Below are 5947 nucleotides of genomic sequence, written 5' to 3'. Positions count from 1 at the left end.
GGTCCCAGCTGCCAAGTGGCCGGATCCCGGAACACTTGCAGACGGGACCAATCGATCAATTCCACTATAGTTGCACTTCAGGTGAAACTGAAAAATAAAAGCGGGTGAGGAGGAAGGGGAAGGTAGGTTCCTACTCAGTACCGGGGACTAGAGCCCTGCACCATCCGCGGATATCCGCAAGATACTTGCGGATTCGGATGAAAATTTAGCACTTTCTGGCGGTGTGCGGATCGGATGCGGATACGGAGGCAGCAGATCGGTAGCGGATCTGATGCGGATATACCGCGTGCTGTCATTTTTCCACCAGCAATTTATTTGTATTGCGCTCCGACAGTCGACAGCAAGCGCATGCTCGGGTTCACCTTTGACCATGCGCGGTGCCAAGACGAGAGAGGAGGCATTCTGGCGTCTCGAACCGCTCGAGCACCGACGTGGTAGCGTTCCACGCGTTCCAGAAGTCTCTCCATATCGCGTTTGTTGAAAGGTTTACCTTTGTTTGTCGTCATGACTGAGTCTTTCCGTGACAGCATGGAAGCATCCGAAATTATACCAACATGCTTCCGGCGGTCTTTACGCGTCTTTCGAAACGTGCGGATTTTGCGGATCGGATGGGAATGGTGCGTTTTGCTCAGCGGATCGGATGCGGATGTAAACTGTTGTGTATGGTGCGGATGCGGATCGAATGCGGATAACGTGTGCGCGGATGCGGGTCGGATGCGGATGCCAAAAACCTCATCCGCGCAGGGCTCTACCGGGGACCAGTCGGGTTCGCACCGGGCTCCGGTACCAAGACCCAATTTTGGTCCGATGTGTTCCCGGTGTTCCCCCCCCCCCCCCGATGTTGGGCCCCCGATACTATCGTATCTCATACCGCCGTTTTTTTTTTTCCCGACCGAAGTTTTCCCGACGCGCTGTCCTGCTTGGGAAATGCCTCAAGCACCGGACTCAAGGCATTCCTGGTAGTGAATGGCCGAGAAATACATGGCCCTGAACTCTTTAAAGAATTTAATAAACACCTCACCACGAGAACTCTTCGATCGGGACTACCTACTACAGTGTATTCCCTACATTCCCTACCATGTCCAACCACCTTCCAGTCTCTTTCATTGAGCCAACTGATAGCCATGAGGCATGCACATCGTTTATCACTCTGAAGAACAGTACTATCACAGACATAGATGGCATTCAAATAAAGCCAGTTAAATACGTTATTGACATAACTGGTCCGGTGTTAATGCATGTCTTCAATTCGGTTATGATAACAGGCATATTTCCAACTGAAATGCTAACTGCTAGGGTGGTCGTCAGTCATAAAGGCGGTGATGTTAATTAATTTAACAACTAGACGTGGAGTGAAAGGGAGTGCAACACTCCTGTAACGGCGAGTAGCATACGTAAGCAGCTTACAATGCATCTGTAATTCCTTTGCGCCAAACGTACAACAGCAGTGTTGGTCCCTATCAAGTATTGCATATTTTATTTGAATTGCCGCTTCCGCTGTCATTATCTGCTCCGCCGTTCATAAAACCGATATTTTTTTTTTTTGCGTGGCTTAAAGTGTGTTACTCGAATAATTTCAAAATTAACAGCAGATGAACCCTACAAATAACGTTCGCAGAATTCGCAGTCACCTGTCCCGCGGGCGCTCCACTGCTATGCTCAGCTGCTCTGCGGGAAGGCGGCCTTACAGTGGGAAATAGCGCTTATGCCGAATAACAGCGAAAAACAACACCATGTAAAGAACCCATGGAAACATGAAAGGCGCTAGCAGGATATTAATCTAGTGCACCCTGGCCAAGTGAATTGTAATGCATTGCCCCTATGGAGATTTTCGTTAATTTTTGCACAGGACCAACGTTCAGACCACAATATTTCGACAAAGAAAGTCACATTTTTTAAATACCATCTCCTGTTTCCACGGGGCACGTCGTCCAAACCACATACCAACCGCGGCACGACTTGTAGGTCTTAACCCTGATGCCTCCAGAGCCTTCAAAGATGCGAACCAGCAACGACTACCATCCTAGGCGTATTATTAGTCCCAGTCTTATCGCAATACGCATGCGCTGAGACTCTACGATTTTACACAAGGAAAACGCACCATGCGGCCGACCTTTATTCTTTCACAAGTGTAGGAAGTTGTTATCAAGCCGCGCCCGGAGAAGGGAATTGTTTGCCTCAGATATGTCATCCTCTCCCTGCCCAAATATTTTCCTCCTTACGTGACTCATGCACCACCCTGTGAACTTAGCTTCCTTGCGTAGTCACCTGGTATCAGGCCAAGCCGGGTTTCAGAGGGGCTGTCCCGGAACGCTCTCACGGAACTATTTGTTGCCAGAATATTTAGCATGACCACAAGTTAAATTTTATCAACAGAATTCAGTTTTTGTTTTCGCATAACGCATTTTCGGAATATTAAAGTAGAACCGTGCTCCATCTAGGATGATCAGTGAAGTGCCAATGAAGGTGCATTGGTTGAAAGCTGGCTACATTGGCGCCTTGGTTCCCGATGTAACGTCAATAAAGCGCCATCATTCATTCAAAACGTAATTATATGGCCGGCATGGCTTCAACTTTCAATAACAATGGTATTCTGGTCATTTTCTAACATGATGCACTTTATTTGTTCGATTTTGTATACTTGCAGCTGAGTAAAGATAACACCAATACAGCCAATAAACTGCCATTTATTGGCTCTTCATTGGCTTCATTGGGCCTCTATAGGCCCAAAGAAACCTATTGGACGGATATTGCGTGCTGCCTGGTCCGATTTTACTGAAGTCAGACATCATGACGCATCACCTTATGAAAACCAGTGTGACTTGTAACCAGACGTTATATTCTATGTCGGAGTGGAAAGAAGGATATTCGCCTGAAGAGCGAACACTAGCGGCGCTGCGATCAGCAGTATCACGGAGCCGTATCACGGAGTAGCCTACCCACGGCAGAATATGTAGCACGTGACGCTCCTGCGTCACGTGTTGGATCAATTCTGCCGTGGGAATAGCATTCTCCGTGGTTTCTGCGCGTTGTTTCGATTGTTGTTTCGTTTGTGAAGTCTTCTGTGATAGTTTTGTACTGTTCAGTGACCAAGCGCAAAACTTAGGCGACTGAAAAGGGCGATAACGCCCACTTGTACCTGGTTAACGCGAAGATGCGGAACAAATGGCTCGTCAGACTCGAAATGGGAAAAGCAAATTCCTGTTACAAGCGTGTGCAGCATGCACTTTGCAGAAGATGACTTCATTTATGCAGTTGGTGACGCCTTGTTCGGTAAGTTTAAATTGCATTGGCAATACGAGTAGCTTACGAAAACGTGCAGTGCATCAAAAAACGCTACTGCTTGTTGACCGTCTCTTTAAAGGGCAGAAGAGCAGAAAACTTGGTTGGGGAACGGTATCAAGCAGAAATCTGCCACTCCGACAGCATGAAAACTACGTGGTGGTAACGTCGGATAGTGCGAACAGTCTAGAAAAGAAGCAGGTGAGTGGTAAGCACATTTATCTCGAAGTGTCCGATTTGTTGAATGAGACTGTAGAGTAGTGTACGATGCACTACCGTTGTCTGAGGGACATTTGTGTGCTTATTTTTTACCTGCCCGCTAAGTATGTTTACTTATTGCTTCCAATGACTACATTCGTTTTGTGTACAGGGTGGGTGCTCTAAAACGTCAGTCACATTCTCGTGCAAGACGTGACACCTCGTTAACGCGATACCTCCTTGACGCACAGACTTCCTCTGCCTCAGAGTAAAGAATTGATGCTAGAGGAACCTACGAAAAAATTGTGGTTACCTAGCACTGTGTAACAAAATAAATATGACCACGCAAACTTTCGCCTCCATCCATCGGTATAGCGCATAGGAAATGCATGAAGACGAAAGTTTTCGTGGCCGTATTTATTTTGTTACGCAGTGGCTGGTAACCACTATTTTTTCGTAGGTTTCTCTGGCATAAATTATTCACTGTGTGGCAGCGGAAGTCTGTCTGTCAAGTAGGTATAGCGTCACGCGCGAAAATGTGACTGGCTTTTTACAGCACCCACCCTGTATATCACGTCGTCCATCCTTTGAGCTGTAGCCGCTGCACTTCATGGGTTTTCTAGGGAAGTTGGACTGCATGTCCATGCTGTTAATCAGCCACCAGGAAGGCGACAACGGCTGATCTCGATATCCAGAATCCGGACCCCATAATCCAGGCCCTCATCTCCGAAGAAAAAGAAGCGGTTTGTTACAATGAGGCACTGGAGAACCAGTCGATAGGCAGTGCTCGACTCCACATTCAGTGTGCTATCCAGCGAATGAAGCGTTTTAAGATTTTGCTGCAGGGATTCCGCTGTGACCTCTTGCCTTATATTAATGACATTGTCGCAATTGCTGCTGTGTTGGCAAACATCAGTAAACCCACCTCTTCTGAGAACAAGTTTTTATTCACGTGAACAATGGAGCATCCGACTTTTTATTTGAAAGCTTGCTTGTATATGCTCGGGATGTGTGCAGATGCAGCCTTTGTCCTGGGCTAACATTTATAATAATAATAAAAAACGAGTGTCACGAGTGTGGTGTTGGACAGAATAATCAGATGGTTTTATGTGAGTGTGTCTCTTTACCGAAGTGCAGTTTTGGTTAAGTAAATAAAGAAAGAAATATTACTCGTGTTATTAGATAATTATGTTACTAAAATATTCTGAATAGGAAAATGAAGAATGAAAAAGAAAAATCAAAACAGATAAAGAGAAAAACATCACCCCTCCCGGTCACCGAACTGTATATGTGCACATGTGTAGCTGCATCCCCTAGCAGTGAAAGGTATTGTGATAAAGTATAACAGGAACGAAGAACTCGACGACACATGCCTAGACGGCGATCTTAAAACACATAATCGATATCGCTGCTCACTATGAAGTTAACAAGTGTTCATAACACTGCATCTCTTTTCTTGAGTTCCCATACACCCAGCAGCTTGACTAATAATATATAATATCACTTCTTTCGCTATAGTTTAATGAGGATTTGCATAATATAGAGTTTGGATATTGACAGAGGCGTAAAATATAACATTGCCATGTAGCTAATTTTGGCAACTTATTTTAAAGTGTCATCAGCGGTGCACGTCTTCTGTTAATTAAATAGTGCGATGTTTTGTCCCTTTCATGGTATTAAGTTTCAATAAATTTGCAGCCGATGTACGAATATGGTTACATCTAAGCAGTACCCATAGCTTTACGACATTTGATTGTAAACATTAGGTATATAATTGGGAGTAGATTTTTCGTAAGGTAAGTCTGCCTACACTTATGTGACTACACGCTGCACGTGCCACAGGGTAGGACGCCATGTAATTTCGACCACCCGGGTTCTTTAGCGTGAACATTTCTAATACATACGTGTATGAAGTTTATTATGCTGTATAAGTAGTAATTTTCGCGAAATTCGCGAACGTTCTTTTCTTCACGATTTTAAAGTTCCTCGAAGTATTCGAACCTATGACCGAAAAATACAAGAACGAAATATGCAAGGAATAAGGCCCAACACGCTGAGCTGACTTGCGTACGCGGTTTATTCCACTATTCCACTGTATTGCCTCATAAAGTGTTCAGTTCTTCTCCGTTGCAAGTGGAGACAGCATGGTCCAGCCTTCATGCGGCATGCATGAAGGCTGGACAATGTCCGCGTACCGAGATTCCAGTTCCTTGTTAGCCTGGATCATCCAGTCAGCGTCTGCGTGCTGAAGCACGCTGCCACGCAGATCAGCCTTTGTAAAAGTTACAGAATCATCATTGCGTGCCAGGCGTACCTGTTCCGCGTATAAGATATGAAACTGACTCAGAAGCCGTCTTCACACGAACACCTTTCGGAAAAGATTAAAATGCAGGTTTTATTGGGCCTTCCCCAGTACCTAGTAGTCTGTCCACAATAATTCCACGATTGCTCAGTATATATAGATAGC

The 5947-nt window shown here is 45.4% G+C and overlaps 1 long non-coding RNA gene across 1 annotated transcript; it reads left to right on the top strand.

Moving 5' to 3' along the window:
- Positions 1-2968: 2968 nt before the first annotated feature.
- LOC135383960 (uncharacterized) lies at positions 2969-4559 on the top strand. The gene is made up of 3 exons (XR_010420182.1): positions 2969-3273; positions 3365-3483; positions 4104-4559. It is a non-coding gene; the product is annotated as an uncharacterized LOC135383960 (long non-coding RNA).
- Positions 4560-5947: the final 1388 nt, after the last annotated feature.

The sequence above is a fragment of the Ornithodoros turicata genome, chromosome 2, assembly GCF_037126465.1.
Source record: "Ornithodoros turicata isolate Travis chromosome 2, ASM3712646v1, whole genome shotgun sequence".
Taxonomy (NCBI): domain Eukaryota; kingdom Metazoa; phylum Arthropoda; class Arachnida; order Ixodida; family Argasidae; genus Ornithodoros; species Ornithodoros turicata.
Note: the sequence above shows the minus strand (reverse complement) of the source record. Positions and strands in the feature narration are given on the sequence as shown.